We start from the raw sequence: 15534 nt of genomic DNA on the forward strand, positions 1-15534 counted from the left end.
TTTTTTTCCAGGATATTACTGCCTTTAATGTCATGATGAGCAAAAAGTTTTCTGTTTTCCCTGACCGGGAATCGAACCCGGGCCGCGGCGGTGAGAGCGCCGAATCCTAGCCACTAGACCATCAGGGACAGCGATGTTATGCTAATGGATGAAGGCTTTTACATGAGTTCTGGCTGGCCGTTATTCATGAGTGAAGAAAGACCAGAATGTGGGTTATTCGTGACCACACCAGAACATGTGGACCTTTTTGTGTCAAGACTGTCAAATGCTTCCCATGTCAGAGGTCAAGAATATCTGGACATGTTCTGAATCACAGAGCAAGGCTAAACGTAGCCTGGATAGCTCAGTCGGTAGAGCATCAGACTTTTAATCTGAGGGTCCAGGGTTCAAGTCCCTGTTCAGGCGTTGAACTTTACATGACCGTCAGCTCTTGAGCACCGTTCACTCATCGTCAGGCAGACTTTTGGATTAAGCTGAACTTCCAGCTTTACATCTGCCTACCTGTGACTTCCTTGTCATTAATTATTTTGTCTATGTCCTTGTTAATGATGAAAAAAAAAACACCAATTAAAGCCACTCAGCCTTTCCTTTCTCTCTCTCTCTATGTGACATCACAATAGATTTTCTCAAAAAGCAATTCAAATTGTTCTAACCATTGGTGGGACCAACCCGTGGCCTTTTACCATCCACGTGTCCAAAATGCAGTACGCATGCCAATGTTGTTAACAGACATACGTGTTGGTAGCTCTACATGTCCAACTGGTACAGTGTGAGGTTTCCTCTTTGGTGGACCTTAAAGAGTTGAAAAAGCCACAACCGAACTGGTATCTTTGTCAACGTCCTTGTTTCTGGATCTATGCTGCATGTGCGTCAGAATCCTTCGGTAGCTCAGATGGTAGAGCGGAGGACTGTAGAGGTTAAAGCAGCAATCCTTAGGCCACCGGTTCAAATCCGGTTCGAAGGAAGCTTCTTTTTTTCCAGGATATTACTGCCTTTAATGTCATGATGAGCAAAAAGTTTTCTGTTTTCCCTGACCGGGAATCGAACCCGGGCCGCGGCGGTGAGAGCGCCGAATCCTAGCCACTAGACCATCAGGGACAGCGATGTTATGCTAATGGATGAAGGCTTTTACATGAGTTCTGGCTGGCCGTTATTCATGAGTGAAGAAAGACCAGAATGTGGGTTATTCGTGACCACACCAGAACATGTGGACCTTTTTGTGTCAAGACTGTCAAATGCTTCCCATGTCAGAGGTCAAGAATATCTGGACATGTTCTGAATCACAGAGCAAGACTAAATGTAGCCTGGATAGCTCAGTCGGTAGAGCATCAGACTTTTAATCTGAGGGTCCAGGGTTCAAGTCCCTGTTCAGGCGTTGAACTTTACATGACCGTCAGCTCTTGAGCACCGTTCACTCATCGTCAGGCAGACTTTTGGATTAAGCTGAACTTCCAGCTTTACATCTGCCTACCTGTGACTTCCTTGTCATTAATTATTTTGTCTATGTCCTTGTTAATGATGACAAAAAAAACAACAATTAAAGCCACTCAGCCTTTCCTTTCTCTCTCTCTCTATGTGACATCACAATAGATTTTCTCAAAAAGCAATTCAAATTGTTCTAACCATTGGTGGGACCAACCCGTGGCCTTTTACCATCCACGTGTCCAAAATGCAGTACGCATGCCAATGTTGTTAACAGACATACGTGTTGGTAGCTCTACATGTCCAACTGGTACAGTGTGAGGTTTCCTCTTTGGTGGACCTTAAAGAGTTGAAAAAGCCACAACCGAACTGGTATCTTTGTCAACGTCCTTGTTTCTGGATCTATGCTGCATGTGCGTCAGAATCCTTCGGTAGCTCAGATGGTAGAGCGGAGGACTGTAGAGGTTAAAGCAGCAATCCTTAGGCCACCGGTTCAAATCCGGTTCGAAGGAAGCTTCTTTTTTTCCAGGATATTACTGCCTTTAATGTCATGATGGGCAAAAAGTTTTCTGTTTTCCCTGACCGGGAATCGAACCCGGGCCGCGGCGGTGAGAGCGCCGAATCCTAGCCACTAGACCATCAGGGACAGCGATGTTATGCTAATGAATGAAGGCTTTTACATGAGTTCTGGCTGGCCGTTATTCATGAGTGAAGAAAGACCAGAATGTGGGTTATTCGTGACCACACCAGAACATGTGGACCTTTTTGTGTCAAGACTGTCAAATGCTTCCCATGTCAGAGGTCAAGAATATCTGGACATGTTCTGAATCACAGAGCAAGGCTAAACGTAGCCTGGATAGCTCAGTCGGTAGAGCATCAGACTTTTAATCTGAGGGTCCAGGGTTCAAGTCCCTGTTCAGGCGTTGAACTTTACATGACCGTCAGCTCTTGAGCACCGTTCACTCATCGTCAGGCAGACTTTTGGATTAAGCTGAACTTCCAGCTTTACATCTGCCTACCTGTGACTTCCTTGTCATTAATTATTTTGTCTATGTCCTTGTTAATGATGAAAAAAAAAACACCAATTAAAGCCACTCAGCCTTTCCTTTCTCTCTCTCTCTATGTGACATCACAATAGATTTTCTCAAAAAGCAATTCAAATTGTTCTAACCATTGGTGGGACCAACCCGTGGCCTTTTACCATCCACGTGTCCAAAATGCAGTACGCATGCCAATGTTGTTAACAGACATACGTGTTGGTAGCTCTACATGTCCAACTGGTACAGTGTGAGGTTTCCTCTTTGGTGGACCTTAAAGAGTTGAAAAAGCCACAACCGAACTGGTATCTTTGTCAACGTCCTTGTTTCTGGATCTATGCTGCATGTGCGTCAGAATCCTTCGGTAGCTCAGATGGTAGAGCGGAGGACTGTAGAGGTTAAAGCAGCAATCCTTAGGCCACCGGTTCAAATCCGGTTCGAAGGAAGCTTCTTTTTTTCCAGGATATTACTGCCTTTAATGTCATGATGAGCAAAAAGTTTTCTGTTTTCCCTGACCGGGAATCGAACCCGGGCCGCGGCGGTGAGAGCGCCGAATCCTAGCCACTAGACCATCAGGGACAGCGATGTTATGCTAATGGATGAAGGCTTTTACATGAGTTCTGGCTGGCCGTTATTCATGAGTGAAGAAAGACCAGAATGTGGGTTATTCGTGACCACACCAGAACATGTGGACCTTTTTGTGTCAAGACTGTCAAATGCTTCCCATGTCAGAGGTCAAGAATATTCGGACATGTTCTGAATCACAGAGCAAGGCTAAACGTAGCCTGGATAGCTCAGTCGGTAGAGCATCAGACTTTTAATCTGAGGGTCCAGGGTTCAAGTCCCTGTTCAGGCGTTGAACTTTACATGACCGTCAGCTCTTGAGCACCGTTCACTCATCGTCAGGCAGGCTTTTGGATTAAGCTGAACTTCCAGCTTTACGTCTGCCTACCTGTGACTTCCTTGTCATTAATTATTTTGTCTATGTCCTTGTTAATGATGACAAAAAAAACAACAATTAAAGCCACTCAGCCTTTCCTTTCTCTCTCTCTCTATGTGACATCACAATAGATTTTCTCAAAAAGCAATTCAAATTGTTCTAACCATTGGTGGGACCAACCCGTGGCCTTTTACCATCCACGTGTCCAAAATGCAGTACGCATGCCAATGTTGTTAACAGACATACGTGTTGGTAGCTCTACATGTCCAACTGGTACAGTGTGAGGTTTCCTCTTTGGTGGACCTTAAAGAGTTGAAAAAGCCACAACCGAACTGGTATCTTTGTCAACGTCCTTGTTTCTGGATCTATGCTGCATGTGCGTCAGAATCCTTCGGTAGCTCAGATGGTAGAGCGGAGGACTGTAGAGGTTAAAGCAGCAATCCTTAGGCCACCGGTTCAAATCCGGTTCGAAGGAAGCTTCTTTTTTTTCCAGGATATTACTGCCCTTAATGTCATGATGAGCAAAAAGTTTTCTGTTTTCCCTGACCGGGAACCGAACCCGGGCCGCGGCGGTGAGAGCGCCGAATCCTAGCCACTAGACCATCAGGGACAGCGATGTTATGCTAATGGATGAAGGCTTTTACATGAGTTCTGGCTGGCCGTTATTCATGAGTGAAGAAAGACCAGAATGTGGGTTATTCGTGACCACACCAGAACATGTGGACCTTTTTGTGTCAAGACTGTCAAATGCTTCCCATGTCAGAGGTCAAGAATATCTGGACATGTTCTGAATCACAGAGCAAGGCTAAACGTAGCCTGGATAGCTCAGTCGGTAGAGCATCAGACTTTTAATCTGAGGGTCCAGGGTTCAAGTCCCTGTTCAGGCGTTGAACTTTACATGACCGTCAGCTCTTGAGCACCGTTCACTCATCGTCAGGCAGGCTTTTGGATTAAGCTGAACTTCCAGCTTTACGTCTGCCTACCTGTGACTTCCTTGTCATTAATTATTTTGTCTATATATGCTTCCATTACCACACATCATTAATAAACATGGTATTAGTTATCATCAATATGCAGATGACACTCAACTTTATATCTCGCTAGAACCTAAAGCCCTAAAATCAATTTGCTCACTGTTTGACTGCATAGATGATATACAGACATGGATGTCTGACAATTTTCTGCAGTTAAATAAACAGAAGACAGAGGTTCTTGTTCTTGGCAGTGATTCACAAAGGAATGATGTCCAGACTTATTTAAATCAAATGAATCTGAAAGCCAGACAATGTGTTAAGAACCTGGGCGTCACCTTTGATAATGAGCTCAGCTTCAAATCACACATCATGACTACATGCAAGACAGCTTACTTTCATCTTCGAAACATCGCTAAGGTCCGAGATATGCTCTCTCCTGCTGACAGTGAAAAACTTGTCCATGCATTTATCACATCAAGGCTAGATTATTGTAACGCTGTTCTATCTGCTCTTCCAAAGAGCTCTATTTCGCACCTACAGCGAGTTCAGAACGCGGCTGCAAGGGTTCTGACCCGCAGGAGAAAGAGAGATCATATTACACCTGCACTCCACTCACTGCACTGGTTACCTGTCAGCTTTAGAATAGATTTTAAGGTTCTAGTCATGGTTTTTAAATGTCTTCATGGTCTTGCCCCTCTTTACCTAAGTGAAATGATGGTTAGATATGTTCCAGTCAGGTCTCTCAGGTCTTCAAACAGTAATCTACTGGTGATTCCTAAAAGCCGATTAAAGATTGGCGAGGGTGCTTTTAGCCACTATGGCCCAAAGCTCTGGAATTCTCTTCCTGAAGAGCTCAGAGGCATTTCATCCCTGCATAGTTTTAAGAGCAGTCTCAAAACATTCCTGTTTAGATCCGCTTTTAGTTAAAACTATTAAGATAGAGTTTCTTATCTTATTTACTTTACTTTTTATTATCTTACTTACTTCACTTTTTACTTTTTATGTTATTTTAATATTTTTATCTTTAATTTCTTTTAAAATTTTCTTCTGTCTTTTTGTCTTTGTCTTATCTCCTTTTAATGTTTCTTTTATTTATACTGTAAAGCACTTTGAGTTACATGTATGTATGAAAGGTGCTATACAAATAAAGATTATTATTATTATTATTATTATTATTATGTCCTTGTTAATGATGACAAAAAAAACAACAATTAAAGCCACTCAGCCTTTCCTTTCTCTCTCTCTCTATGTGACATCACAATAGATTTTCTCAAAAAGCAATTCAAATTGTTCTAACCATTGGTGGGACCAACCCGTGGCCTTTTACCATCCACGTGTCCAAAATGCAGTACGCATGCCAATGTTGTTAACAGACATACGTGTTGGTAGCTCTACATGTCCAACTGGTACAGTGTGAGGTTTCCTCTTTGGTGGACCTTAAAGAGTTGAAAAAGCCACAACCGAACTGGTATCTTTGTCAACGTCCTTGTTTCTGGATCTATGCTGCATGTGCGTCAGAATCCTTCGGTAGCTCAGATGGTAGAGCGGAGGACTGTAGAGGTTAAAGCAGCAATCCTTAGGCCACCGGTTCAAATCCGGTTCGAAGGAAGCTTCTTTTTTTCCAGGATATTACTGCCTTTAATGTCATGATGGGCAAAAAGTTTTCTGTTTTCCCTGACCGGGAATCGAACCCGGGCCGCGGCGGTGAGAGCGCCGAATCCTAGCCACTAGACCATCAGGGACAGCGATGTTATGCTAATGAATGAAGGCTTTTACATGAGTTCTGGCTGGCCGTTATTCATGAGTGAAGAAAGACCAGAATGTGGGTTATTCGTGACCACACCAGAACATGTGGACCTTTTTGTGTCAAGACTGTCAAATGCTTCCCATGTCAGAGGTCAAGAATATCTGGACATGTTCTGAATCACAGAGCAAGGCTAAACGTAGCCTGGATAGCTCAGTCGGTAGAGCATCAGACTTTTAATCTGAGGGTCCAGGGTTCAAGTCCCTGTTCAGGCGTTGAACTTTACATGACCGTCAGCTCTTGAGCACCGTTCACTCATCGTCAGGCAGACTTTTGGATTAAGCTGAACTTCCAGCTTTACATCTGCCTACCTGTGACTTCCTTGTCATTAATTATTTTGTCTATGTCCTTGTTAATGATGAAAAAAAAAACACCAATTAAAGCCACTCAGCCTTTCCTTTCTCTCTCTCTCTATGTGACATCACAATAGATTTTCTCAAAAAGCAATTCAAATTGTTCTAACCATTGGTGGGACCAACCCGTGGCCTTTTACCATCCACGTGTCCAAAATGCAGTACGCATGCCAATGTTGTTAACAGACATACGTGTTGGTAGCTCTACATGTCCAACTGGTACAGTGTGAGGTTTCCTCTTTGGTGGACCTTAAAGAGTTGAAAAAGCCACAACCGAACTGGTATCTTTGTCAACGTCCTTGTTTCTGGATCTATGCTGCATGTGCGTCAGAATCCTTCGGTAGCTCAGATGGTAGAGCGGAGGACTGTAGAGGTTAAAGCAGCAATCCTTAGGCCACCGGTTCAAATCCGGTTCGAAGGAAGCTTCTTTTTTTCCAGGATATTACTGCCTTTAATGTCATGATGAGCAAAAAGTTTTCTGTTTTCCCTGACCGGGAATCGAACCCGGGCCGCGGCGGTGAGAGCGCCGAATCCTAGCCACTAGACCATCAGGGACAGCGATGTTATGCTAATGGATGAAGGCTTTTACATGAGTTCTGGCTGGCCGTTATTCATGAGTGAAGAAAGACCAGAATGTGGGTTATTCGTGACCACACCAGAACATGTGGACCTTTTTGTGTCAAGACTGTCAAATGCTTCCCATGTCAGAGGTCAAGAATATCTGGACATGTTCTGAATCACAGAGCAAGGCTAAACGTAGCCTGGATAGCTCAGTCGGTAGAGCATCAGACTTTTAATCTGAGGGTCCAGGGTTCAAGTCCCTGTTCAGGCGTTGAACTTTACATGACCGTCAGCTCTTGAGCACCGTTCACTCATCGTCAGGCAGGCTTTTGGATTAAGCTGAACTTCCAGCTTTACGTCTGCCTACCTGTGACTTCCTTGTCATTAATTATTTTGTCTATGTCCTTGTTAATGATGACAAAAAAAACAACAATTAAAGCCACTCAGCCTTTCCTTTCTCTCTCTCTCTATGTGACATCACAATAGATTTTCTCAAAAAGCAATTCAAATTGTTCTAACCATTGGTGGGACCAACCCGTGGCCTTTTACCATCCACGTGTCCAAAATGCAGTACGCATGCCAATGTTGTTAACAGACATACGTGTTGGTAGCTCTACATGTCCAACTGGTACAGTGTGAGGTTTCCTCTTTGGTGGACCTTAAAGAGTTGAAAAAGCCACAACCGAACTGGTATCTTTGTCAACGTCCTTGTTTCTGGATCTATGCTGCATGTGCGTCAGAATCCTTCGGTAGCTCAGATGGTAGAGCGGAGGACTGTAGAGGTTAAAGCAGCAATCCTTAGGCCACCGGTTCAAATCCGGTTCGAAGGAAGCTTCTTTTTTTTCCAGGATATTACTGCCCTTAATGTCATGATGAGCAAAAAGTTTTCTGTTTTCCCTGACCGGGAATCGAACCCGGGCCGCGGCGGTGAGAGCGCCGAATCCTAGCCACTAGACCATCAGGGACAGCGATGTTATGCTAATGGATGAAGGCTTTTACATGAGTTCTGGCTGGCCGTTATTCATGAGTGAAGAAAGACCAGAATGTGGGTTATTCGTGACCACACCAGAACATGTGGACCTTTTTGTGTCAAGACTGTCAAATGCTTCCCATGTCAGAGGTCAAGAATATCTGGACATGTTCTGAATCACAGAGCAAGGCTAAATGTAGCCTGGATAGCTCAGTCGGTAGAGCATCAGACTTTTAATCTGAGGGTCCAGGGTTCAAGTCCCTGTTCAGGCGTTGAACTTTACATGACCGTCAGCTCTTGAGCACCGTTCACTCATCGTCAGGCAGGCTTTTGGATTAAGCTGAACTTCCAGCTTTACGTCTGCCTACCTGTGACTTCCTTGTCATTAATTATTTTGTCTATGTCCTTGTTAATGATGACAAAAAAAACAACAATTAAAGCCACTCAGCCTTTCCTTTCTCTCTCTCTCTATGTGACATCACAATAGATTTTCTCGAAAAGCAATTCAAATTGTTCTAACCATTGGTGGGACCAACCCGTGGCCTTTTACCATCCACGTGTCCAAAATGCAGTACGCATGCCAATGTTGTTAACAGACATACGTGTTGGTAGCTCTACATGTCCAACTGGTACAGTGTGAGGTTTCCTCTTTGGTGGACCTTAAAGAGTTGAAAAAGCCACAACCGAACTGGTATCTTTGTCAACGTCCTTGTTTCTGGATCTATGCTGCATGTGCGTCAGAATCCTTCGGTAGCTCAGATGGTAGAGCGGAGGACTGTAGAGGTTAAAGCAGCAATCCTTAGGCCACCGGTTCAAATCCGGTTCGAAGGAAGCTTCTTTTTTTCCAGGATATTACTGCCTTTAATGTCATGATGAGCAAAAAGTTTTCTGTTTTCCCTGACCGGGAATCGAACCCGGGCCGCGGCGGTGAGAGCGCCGAATCCTAGCCACTAGACCATCAGGGACAGCGATGTTATGCTAATGGATGAAGGCTTTTACATGAGTTCTGGCTGGCCGTTATTCATGAGTGAAGAAAGACCAGAATGTGGGTTATTCGTGACCACACCAGAACATGTGGACCTTTTTGTGTCAAGACTGTCAAATGCTTCCCATGTCAGAGGTCAAGAATATCTGGACATGTTCTGAATCACAGAGCAAGGCTAAACGTAGCCTGGATAGCTCAGTCGGTAGAGCATCAGACTTTTAATCTGAGGGTCCAGGGTTCAAGTCCCTGTTCAGGCGTTGAACTTTACATGACCGTCAGCTCTTGAGCACCGTTCACTCATCGTCAGGCAGGCTTTTGGATTAAGCTGAACTTCCAGCTTTACGTCTGCCTACCTGTGACTTCCTTGTCATTAATTATTTTGTCTATGTCCTTGTTAATGATGACAAAAAAAACAATTAAAGCCACTCAGCCTTTCCTTTCTCTCTCTCTCTATGTGACATCACAATAGATTTTCTCAAAAAGCAATTCAAATTGTTCTAACCATTGGTGGGACCAACCCGTGGCCTTTTACCATCCACGTGTCCAAAATGCAGTACGCATGCCAATGTTGTTAACAGACATACGTGTTGGTAGCTCTACATGTCCAACTGGTACAGTGTGAGGTTTCCTCTTTGGTGGACCTTAAAGAGTTGAAAAAGCCACAACCGAACTGGTATCTTTGTCAACGTCCTTGTTTCTGGATCTATGCTGCATGTGCGTCAGAATCCTTCGGTAGCTCAGATGGTAGAGCGGAGGACTGTAGAGGTTAAAGCAGCAATCCTTAGGCCACCGGTTCAAATCCGGTTCGAAGGAAGCTTCTTTTTTTCCAGGATATTACTGCCTTTAATGTCATGATGAGCAAAAAGTTTTCTGTTTTCCCTGACCGGGAATCGAACCCGGGCCGCGGCGGTGAGAGCGCCGAATCCTAGCCACTAGACCATCAGGGACAGCGATGTTATGCTAATGGATGAAGGCTTTTACATGAGTTCTGGCTGGCCGTTATTCATGAGTGAAGAAAGACCAGAATGTGGGTTATTCGTGACCACACCAGAACATGTGGACCTTTTTGTGTCAAGACTGTCAAATGCTTCCCATGTCAGAGGTCAAGAATATCTGGACATGTTCTGAATCACAGAGCAAGGCTAAACGTAGCCTGGATAGCTCAGTCGGTAGAGCATCAGACTTTTAATCTGAGGGTCCAGGGTTCAAGTCCCTGTTCAGGCGTTGAACTTTACATGACCGTCAGCTCTTGAGCACCGTTCACTCATCGTCAGGCAGACTTTTGGATTAAGCTGAACTTCCAGCTTTACATCTGCCTACCTGTGACTTCCTTGTCATTAATTATTTTGTCTATGTCCTTGTTAATGATGAAAAAAAAAACACCAATTAAAGCCACTCAGCCTTTCCTTTCTCTCTCTCTCTATGTGACATCACAATAGATTTTCTCAAAAAGCAATTCAAATTGTTCTAACCATTGGTGGGACCAACCCGTGGCCTTTTACCATCCACGTGTCCAAAATGCAGTACGCATGCCAATGTTGTTAACAGACATACGTGTTGGTAGCTCTACATGTCCAACTGGTACAGTGTGAGGTTTCCTCTTTGGTGGACCTTAAAGAGTTGAAAAAGCCACAACCGAACTGGTATCTTTGTCAACGTCCTTGTTTCTGGATCTATGCTGCATGTGCGTCAGAATCCTTCGGTAGCTCAGATGGTAGAGCGGAGGACTGTAGAGGTTAAAGCAGCAATCCTTAGGCCACCGGTTCAAATCCGGTTCGAAGGAAGCTTCTTTTTTTCCAGGATATTACTGCCTTTAATGTCATGATGAGCAAAAAGTTTTCTGTTTTCCCTGACCGGGAATCGAACCCGGGCCGCGGCGGTGAGAGCGCCGAATCCTAGCCACTAGACCATCAGGGACAGCGATGTTATGCTAATGGATGAAGGCTTTTACATGAGTTCTGGCTGGCCGTTATTCATGAGTGAAGAAAGACCAGAATGTGGGTTATTCGTGACCACACCAGAACATGTGGACCTTTTTGTGTCAAGACTGTCAAATGCTTCCCATGTCAGAGGTCAAGAATATCTGGACATGTTCTGAATCACAGAGCAAGGCTAAACGTAGCCTGGATAGCTCAGTCGGTAGAGCATCAGACTTTTAATCTGAGGGTCCAGGGTTCAAGTCCCTGTTCAGGCGTTGAACTTTACATGACCGTCAGCTCTTGAGCACCGTTCACTCATCGTCAGGCAGACTTTTGGATTAAGCTGAACTTCCAGCTTTACATCTGCCTACCTGTGACTTCCTTGTCATTAATTATTTTGTCTATGTCCTTGTTAATGATGAAAAAAAAACACCAATTAAAGCCACTCAGCCTTTCCTTTCTCTCTCTCTCTATGTGACATCACAATAGATTTTCTCAAAAAGCAATTCAAATTGTTCTAACCATTGGTGGGACCAACCCGTGGCCTTTTACCATCCACGTGTCCAAAATGCAGTACGCATGCCAATGTTGTTAACAGACATACGTGTTGGTAGCTCTACATGTCCAACTGGTACAGTGTGAGGTTTCCTCTTTGGTGGACCTTAAAGAGTTGAAAAAGCCACAACCGAACTGGTATCTTTGTCAACGTCCTTGTTTCTGGATCTATGCTGCATGTGCGTCAGAATCCTTCGGTAGCTCAGATGGTAGAGCGGAGGACTGTAGAGGTTAAAGCAGCAATCCTTAGGCCACCGGTTCAAATCCGGTTCGAAGGAAGCTTCTTTTTTTCCAGGATATTACTGCCTTTAATGTCATGATGAGCAAAAAGTTTTCTGTTTTCCCTGACCGGGAATCGAACCCGGGCCGCGGCGGTGAGAGCGCCGAATCCTAGCCACTAGACCATCAGGGACAGTGATGTTATGCTAATGGATGAAGGCTTTTACATGAGTTCTGGCTGGCCGTTATTCATGAGTGAAGAAAGACCAGAATGTGGGTTATTCGTGACCACACCAGAACATGTGGACCTTTTTGTGTCAAGACTGTCAAATGCTTCCCATGTCAGAGGTCAAGAATATCTGGACATGTTCTGAATCACAGAGCAAGGCTAAACGTAGCCTGGATAGCTCAGTCGGTAGAGCATCAGACTTTTAATCTGAGGGTCCAGGGTTCAAGTCCCTGTTCAGGCGTTGAACTTTACATGACCGTCAGCTCTTGAGCACCGTTCACTCATCGTCAGGCAGACTTTTGGATTAAGCTGAACTTCCAGCTTTACATCTGCCTACCTGTGACTTCCTTGTCATTAATTATTTTGTCTATGTCCTTGTTAATGATGAAAAAAAAAACACCAATTAAAGCCACTCAGCCTTTCCTTTCTCTCTCTCTCTATGTGACATCACAATAGATTTTCTCAAAAAGCAATTCAAATTGTTCTAACCATTGGTGGGACCAACCCGTGGCCTTTTACCATCCACGTGTCCAAAATGCAGTACGCATGCCAATGTTGTTAACAGACATACGTGTTGGTAGCTCTACATGTCCAACTGGTACAGTGTGAGGTTTCCTCTTTGGTGGACCTTAAAGAGTTGAAAAAGCCACAACCGAACTGGTATCTTTGTCAACGTCCTTGTTTCTGGATCTATGCTGCATGTGCGTCAGAATCCTTCGGTAGCTCAGATGGTAGAGCGGAGGACTGTAGAGGTTAAAGCAGCAATCCTTAGGCCACCGGTTCAAATCCGGTTCGAAGGAAGCTTCTTTTTTTCCAGGATATTACTGCCTTTAATGTCATGATGAGCAAAAAGTTTTCTGTTTTCCCTGACCGGGAATCGAACCCGGGCCGCGGCGGTGAGAGCGCCGAATCCTAGCCACTAGACCATCAGGGACAGCGATGTTATGCTAATGGATGAAGGCTTTTACATGAGTTCTGGCTGGCCGTTATTCATGAGTGAAGAAAGACCAGAATGTGGGTTATTCGTGACCACACCAGAACATGTGGACCTTTTTGTGTCAAGACTGTCAAATGCTTCCCATGTCAGAGGTCAAGAATATCTGGACATGTTCTGAATCACAGAGCAAGGCTAAACGTAGCCTGGATAGCTCAGTCGGTAGAGCATCAGACTTTTAATCTGAGGGTCCAGGGTTCAAGTCCCTGTTCAGGCGTTGAACTTTACATGACCGTCAGCTCTTGAGCACCGTTCACTCATCGTCAGGCAGACTTTTGGATTAAGCTGAACTTCCAGCTTTACATCTGCCTACCTGTGACTTCCTTGTCATTAATTATTTTGTCTATGTCCTTGTTAATGATGAAAAAAAAAACACCAATTAAAGCCACTCAGCCTTTCCTTTCTCTCTCTCTCTATGTGACATCACAATAGATTTTCTCAAAAAGCAATTCAAATTGTTCTAACCATTGGTGGGACCAACCCGTGGCCTTTTACCATCCACGTGTCCAAAATGCAGTACGCATGCCAATGTTGTTAACAGACATACGTGTTGGTAGCTCTACATGTCCAACTGGTACAGTGTGAGGTTTCCTCTTTGGTGGACCTTAAAGAGTTGAAAAAGCCACAACCGAACTGGTATCTTTGTCAACGTCCTTGTTTCTGGATCTATGCTGCATGTGCGTCAGAATCCTTCGGTAGCTCAGATGGTAGAGCGGAGGACTGTAGAGGTTAAAGCAGCAATCCTTAGGCCACCGGTTCAAATCCGGTTCGAAGGAAGCTTCTTTTTTTCCAGGATATTACTGCCTTTAATGTCATGATGAGCAAAAAGTTTTCTGTTTTCCCTGACCGGGAATCGAACCCGGGCCGCGGCGGTGAGAGCGCCGAATCCTAGCCACTAGACCATCAGGGACAGCGATGTTATGCTAATGGATGAAGGCTTTTACATGAGTTCTGGCTGGCCGTTATTCATGAGTGAAGAAAGACCAGAATGTGGGTTATTCGTGACCACACCAGAACATGTGGACCTTTTTGTGTCAAGACTGTCAAATGCTTCCCATGTCAGAGGTCAAGAATATCTGGACATGTTCTGAATCACAGAGCAAGACTAAACGTAGCCTGGATAGCTCAGTCGGTAGAGCATCAGACTTTTAATCTGAGGGTCCAGGGTTCAAGTCCCTGTTCAGGCGTTGAACTTTACATGACCGTCAGCTCTTGAGCACCGTTCACTCATCGTCAGGCAGACTTTTGGATTAAGCTGAACTTCCAGCTTTACATCTGCCTACCTGTGACTTCCTTGTCATTAATTATTTTGTCTATGTCCTTGTTAATGATGAAAAAAAAAACACCAATTAAAGCCACTCAGCCTTTCCTTTCTCTCTCTCTCTATGTGACATCACAATAGATTTTCTCAAAAAGCAATTCAAATTGTTCTAACCATTGGTGGGACCAACCCGTGGCCTTTTACCATCCACGTGTCCAAAATGCAGTACGCATGCCAATGTTGTTAACAGACATACGTGTTGGTAGCTCTACATGTCCAACTGGTACAGTGTGAGGTTTCCTCTTTGGTGGACCTTAAAGAGTTGAAAAAGCCACAACCGAACTGGTATCTTTGTCAACGTCCTTGTTTCTGGATCTATGCTGCATGTGCGTCAGAATCCTTCGGTAGCTCAGATGGTAGAGCGGAGGACTGTAGAGGTTAAAGCAGCAATCCTTAGGCCACCGGTTCAAATTCGGTTCGAAGGAAGCTTCTTTTTTTTCCAGGATATTACTGCCTTTAATGTCATGATGAGCAAAAAGTTTTCTGTTTTCCCTGACCGGGAATCGAACCCGGGCCGCGGCGGTGAGAGCGCCGAATCCTAGCCACTAGACCATCAGGGACAGCGATGTTATGCTAATGGATGAAGGCCTTTACATGAGTTCTGGCTGGCCGTTATTCATGAGTGAAGAAAGACCAGAATGTGGGTTATTCGTGACCACACCAGAACATGTGGACCTTTTTGTGTCAAGACTGTCAAATGCTTCCCATGTCAGAGGTCAAGAATATCTGGACATGTTCTGAATCACAGAGCAAGGCTAAACGTAGCCTGGATAGCTCAGTCGGTAGAGCATCAGACTTTTAATCTGAGGGTCCAGGGTTCAAGTCCCTGTTCAGGCGTTGAACTTTACATGACCGTCAGCTCTTGAGCACCGTTCACTCATCGTCAGGCAGACTTTTGGATTAAGCTGAACTTCCAGCTTTACATCTGCCTACCTGTGACTTCCTTGTCATTAATTATTTTGTCTATGTCCTTGTTAATGATGAAAAAAAAAACACCAATTAAAGCCACTCAGCCTTTCCTTTCTCTCTCTCTCTATGTGACATCACAATAGATTTTCTCAAAAAGCAATTCAAATTGTTCTAACCATTGGTGGGACCAACCCGTGGCCTTTTACCATCCACGTGTCCAAAATGCAGTACGCATGCCAATGTTGTTAACAGACATACGTGTGGTAGCTCTACATGTCCAACTGGTACAGTGTGAGGTTTCCTCTTTGGTGGACCTTAAAGAGTTGAAAAAGCCACAACCGA

At 44.5% G+C, this 15534-nt stretch overlaps 42 non-coding genes across 42 annotated transcripts; 28 read left to right on the forward strand and 14 right to left on the reverse strand.

Moving 5' to 3' along the window:
• Positions 1–56: 56 nt before the first annotated feature.
• trnae-cuc (transfer RNA glutamic acid (anticodon CUC)) lies at positions 57–128 on the reverse strand. Its single transcript has one exon. It is a non-coding gene; the product is annotated as a tRNA-Glu (tRNA).
• Positions 129–332: 204 nt separating this feature from the next.
• On the forward strand, positions 333–405 carry trnak-uuu (transfer RNA lysine (anticodon UUU)). The gene has a single exon. It is a non-coding gene; the product is annotated as a tRNA-Lys (tRNA).
• A 472-nt stretch (positions 406–877) lies between these two features.
• On the forward strand, positions 878–964 carry trnay-gua (transfer RNA tyrosine (anticodon GUA)). Its single transcript is given in 2 exon segments — positions 878–914; positions 929–964. It is a non-coding gene; the product is annotated as a tRNA-Tyr (tRNA).
• Positions 965–1026: 62 nt separating this feature from the next.
• trnae-cuc (transfer RNA glutamic acid (anticodon CUC)) lies at positions 1027–1098 on the reverse strand. The gene has a single exon. It is a non-coding gene; the product is annotated as a tRNA-Glu (tRNA).
• Positions 1099–1302: 204 nt separating this feature from the next.
• On the forward strand, positions 1303–1375 carry trnak-uuu (transfer RNA lysine (anticodon UUU)). The gene has a single exon. It is a non-coding gene; the product is annotated as a tRNA-Lys (tRNA).
• Positions 1376–1847: 472 nt separating this feature from the next.
• Positions 1848–1934, forward strand: trnay-gua (transfer RNA tyrosine (anticodon GUA)). Its single transcript is given in 2 exon segments — positions 1848–1884; positions 1899–1934. It is a non-coding gene; the product is annotated as a tRNA-Tyr (tRNA).
• A 62-nt stretch (positions 1935–1996) lies between these two features.
• trnae-cuc (transfer RNA glutamic acid (anticodon CUC)) lies at positions 1997–2068 on the reverse strand. Its single transcript has one exon. It is a non-coding gene; the product is annotated as a tRNA-Glu (tRNA).
• Positions 2069–2272: 204 nt separating this feature from the next.
• Positions 2273–2345, forward strand: trnak-uuu (transfer RNA lysine (anticodon UUU)). The gene has a single exon. It is a non-coding gene; the product is annotated as a tRNA-Lys (tRNA).
• A 472-nt stretch (positions 2346–2817) lies between these two features.
• On the forward strand, positions 2818–2904 carry trnay-gua (transfer RNA tyrosine (anticodon GUA)). Its single transcript is given in 2 exon segments — positions 2818–2854; positions 2869–2904. It is a non-coding gene; the product is annotated as a tRNA-Tyr (tRNA).
• Positions 2905–2966: 62 nt separating this feature from the next.
• Positions 2967–3038, reverse strand: trnae-cuc (transfer RNA glutamic acid (anticodon CUC)). The gene has a single exon. It is a non-coding gene; the product is annotated as a tRNA-Glu (tRNA).
• A 204-nt stretch (positions 3039–3242) lies between these two features.
• Positions 3243–3315, forward strand: trnak-uuu (transfer RNA lysine (anticodon UUU)). Its single transcript has one exon. It is a non-coding gene; the product is annotated as a tRNA-Lys (tRNA).
• Positions 3316–3787: 472 nt separating this feature from the next.
• On the forward strand, positions 3788–3874 carry trnay-gua (transfer RNA tyrosine (anticodon GUA)). Its single transcript is given in 2 exon segments — positions 3788–3824; positions 3839–3874. It is a non-coding gene; the product is annotated as a tRNA-Tyr (tRNA).
• Positions 3875–4213: 339 nt separating this feature from the next.
• trnak-uuu (transfer RNA lysine (anticodon UUU)) lies at positions 4214–4286 on the forward strand. The gene has a single exon. It is a non-coding gene; the product is annotated as a tRNA-Lys (tRNA).
• A 1608-nt stretch (positions 4287–5894) lies between these two features.
• Positions 5895–5981, forward strand: trnay-gua (transfer RNA tyrosine (anticodon GUA)). Its single transcript is given in 2 exon segments — positions 5895–5931; positions 5946–5981. It is a non-coding gene; the product is annotated as a tRNA-Tyr (tRNA).
• A 62-nt stretch (positions 5982–6043) lies between these two features.
• trnae-cuc (transfer RNA glutamic acid (anticodon CUC)) lies at positions 6044–6115 on the reverse strand. The gene has a single exon. It is a non-coding gene; the product is annotated as a tRNA-Glu (tRNA).
• Positions 6116–6319: 204 nt separating this feature from the next.
• trnak-uuu (transfer RNA lysine (anticodon UUU)) lies at positions 6320–6392 on the forward strand. The gene has a single exon. It is a non-coding gene; the product is annotated as a tRNA-Lys (tRNA).
• A 472-nt stretch (positions 6393–6864) lies between these two features.
• trnay-gua (transfer RNA tyrosine (anticodon GUA)) lies at positions 6865–6951 on the forward strand. Its single transcript is given in 2 exon segments — positions 6865–6901; positions 6916–6951. It is a non-coding gene; the product is annotated as a tRNA-Tyr (tRNA).
• A 62-nt stretch (positions 6952–7013) lies between these two features.
• Positions 7014–7085, reverse strand: trnae-cuc (transfer RNA glutamic acid (anticodon CUC)). Its single transcript has one exon. It is a non-coding gene; the product is annotated as a tRNA-Glu (tRNA).
• Positions 7086–7289: 204 nt separating this feature from the next.
• Positions 7290–7362, forward strand: trnak-uuu (transfer RNA lysine (anticodon UUU)). Its single transcript has one exon. It is a non-coding gene; the product is annotated as a tRNA-Lys (tRNA).
• A 472-nt stretch (positions 7363–7834) lies between these two features.
• Positions 7835–7921, forward strand: trnay-gua (transfer RNA tyrosine (anticodon GUA)). The gene is given in 2 exon segments: positions 7835–7871; positions 7886–7921. It is a non-coding gene; the product is annotated as a tRNA-Tyr (tRNA).
• Positions 7922–7984: 63 nt separating this feature from the next.
• trnae-cuc (transfer RNA glutamic acid (anticodon CUC)) lies at positions 7985–8056 on the reverse strand. Its single transcript has one exon. It is a non-coding gene; the product is annotated as a tRNA-Glu (tRNA).
• Positions 8057–8260: 204 nt separating this feature from the next.
• On the forward strand, positions 8261–8333 carry trnak-uuu (transfer RNA lysine (anticodon UUU)). Its single transcript has one exon. It is a non-coding gene; the product is annotated as a tRNA-Lys (tRNA).
• A 472-nt stretch (positions 8334–8805) lies between these two features.
• On the forward strand, positions 8806–8892 carry trnay-gua (transfer RNA tyrosine (anticodon GUA)). The gene is given in 2 exon segments: positions 8806–8842; positions 8857–8892. It is a non-coding gene; the product is annotated as a tRNA-Tyr (tRNA).
• A 62-nt stretch (positions 8893–8954) lies between these two features.
• trnae-cuc (transfer RNA glutamic acid (anticodon CUC)) lies at positions 8955–9026 on the reverse strand. The gene has a single exon. It is a non-coding gene; the product is annotated as a tRNA-Glu (tRNA).
• Positions 9027–9230: 204 nt separating this feature from the next.
• Positions 9231–9303, forward strand: trnak-uuu (transfer RNA lysine (anticodon UUU)). Its single transcript has one exon. It is a non-coding gene; the product is annotated as a tRNA-Lys (tRNA).
• A 469-nt stretch (positions 9304–9772) lies between these two features.
• On the forward strand, positions 9773–9859 carry trnay-gua (transfer RNA tyrosine (anticodon GUA)). The gene is given in 2 exon segments: positions 9773–9809; positions 9824–9859. It is a non-coding gene; the product is annotated as a tRNA-Tyr (tRNA).
• Positions 9860–9921: 62 nt separating this feature from the next.
• trnae-cuc (transfer RNA glutamic acid (anticodon CUC)) lies at positions 9922–9993 on the reverse strand. The gene has a single exon. It is a non-coding gene; the product is annotated as a tRNA-Glu (tRNA).
• A 204-nt stretch (positions 9994–10197) lies between these two features.
• trnak-uuu (transfer RNA lysine (anticodon UUU)) lies at positions 10198–10270 on the forward strand. Its single transcript has one exon. It is a non-coding gene; the product is annotated as a tRNA-Lys (tRNA).
• A 472-nt stretch (positions 10271–10742) lies between these two features.
• On the forward strand, positions 10743–10829 carry trnay-gua (transfer RNA tyrosine (anticodon GUA)). Its single transcript is given in 2 exon segments — positions 10743–10779; positions 10794–10829. It is a non-coding gene; the product is annotated as a tRNA-Tyr (tRNA).
• A 62-nt stretch (positions 10830–10891) lies between these two features.
• trnae-cuc (transfer RNA glutamic acid (anticodon CUC)) lies at positions 10892–10963 on the reverse strand. Its single transcript has one exon. It is a non-coding gene; the product is annotated as a tRNA-Glu (tRNA).
• Positions 10964–11167: 204 nt separating this feature from the next.
• Positions 11168–11240, forward strand: trnak-uuu (transfer RNA lysine (anticodon UUU)). Its single transcript has one exon. It is a non-coding gene; the product is annotated as a tRNA-Lys (tRNA).
• A 471-nt stretch (positions 11241–11711) lies between these two features.
• On the forward strand, positions 11712–11798 carry trnay-gua (transfer RNA tyrosine (anticodon GUA)). The gene is given in 2 exon segments: positions 11712–11748; positions 11763–11798. It is a non-coding gene; the product is annotated as a tRNA-Tyr (tRNA).
• A 62-nt stretch (positions 11799–11860) lies between these two features.
• trnae-cuc (transfer RNA glutamic acid (anticodon CUC)) lies at positions 11861–11932 on the reverse strand. Its single transcript has one exon. It is a non-coding gene; the product is annotated as a tRNA-Glu (tRNA).
• A 204-nt stretch (positions 11933–12136) lies between these two features.
• On the forward strand, positions 12137–12209 carry trnak-uuu (transfer RNA lysine (anticodon UUU)). The gene has a single exon. It is a non-coding gene; the product is annotated as a tRNA-Lys (tRNA).
• Positions 12210–12681: 472 nt separating this feature from the next.
• On the forward strand, positions 12682–12768 carry trnay-gua (transfer RNA tyrosine (anticodon GUA)). Its single transcript is given in 2 exon segments — positions 12682–12718; positions 12733–12768. It is a non-coding gene; the product is annotated as a tRNA-Tyr (tRNA).
• A 62-nt stretch (positions 12769–12830) lies between these two features.
• trnae-cuc (transfer RNA glutamic acid (anticodon CUC)) lies at positions 12831–12902 on the reverse strand. The gene has a single exon. It is a non-coding gene; the product is annotated as a tRNA-Glu (tRNA).
• A 204-nt stretch (positions 12903–13106) lies between these two features.
• On the forward strand, positions 13107–13179 carry trnak-uuu (transfer RNA lysine (anticodon UUU)). The gene has a single exon. It is a non-coding gene; the product is annotated as a tRNA-Lys (tRNA).
• A 472-nt stretch (positions 13180–13651) lies between these two features.
• Positions 13652–13738, forward strand: trnay-gua (transfer RNA tyrosine (anticodon GUA)). Its single transcript is given in 2 exon segments — positions 13652–13688; positions 13703–13738. It is a non-coding gene; the product is annotated as a tRNA-Tyr (tRNA).
• Positions 13739–13800: 62 nt separating this feature from the next.
• trnae-cuc (transfer RNA glutamic acid (anticodon CUC)) lies at positions 13801–13872 on the reverse strand. The gene has a single exon. It is a non-coding gene; the product is annotated as a tRNA-Glu (tRNA).
• A 204-nt stretch (positions 13873–14076) lies between these two features.
• Positions 14077–14149, forward strand: trnak-uuu (transfer RNA lysine (anticodon UUU)). Its single transcript has one exon. It is a non-coding gene; the product is annotated as a tRNA-Lys (tRNA).
• Positions 14150–14771: 622 nt separating this feature from the next.
• On the reverse strand, positions 14772–14843 carry trnae-cuc (transfer RNA glutamic acid (anticodon CUC)). Its single transcript has one exon. It is a non-coding gene; the product is annotated as a tRNA-Glu (tRNA).
• Positions 14844–15047: 204 nt separating this feature from the next.
• On the forward strand, positions 15048–15120 carry trnak-uuu (transfer RNA lysine (anticodon UUU)). Its single transcript has one exon. It is a non-coding gene; the product is annotated as a tRNA-Lys (tRNA).
• The last annotated feature ends 414 nt before the right edge of the window (positions 15121–15534 follow it).

This window comes from Brachyhypopomus gauderio, chromosome 1, assembly GCF_052324685.1.
Source record: "Brachyhypopomus gauderio isolate BG-103 chromosome 1, BGAUD_0.2, whole genome shotgun sequence".
NCBI lineage: Eukaryota > Metazoa > Chordata > Actinopteri > Gymnotiformes > Hypopomidae > Brachyhypopomus > Brachyhypopomus gauderio.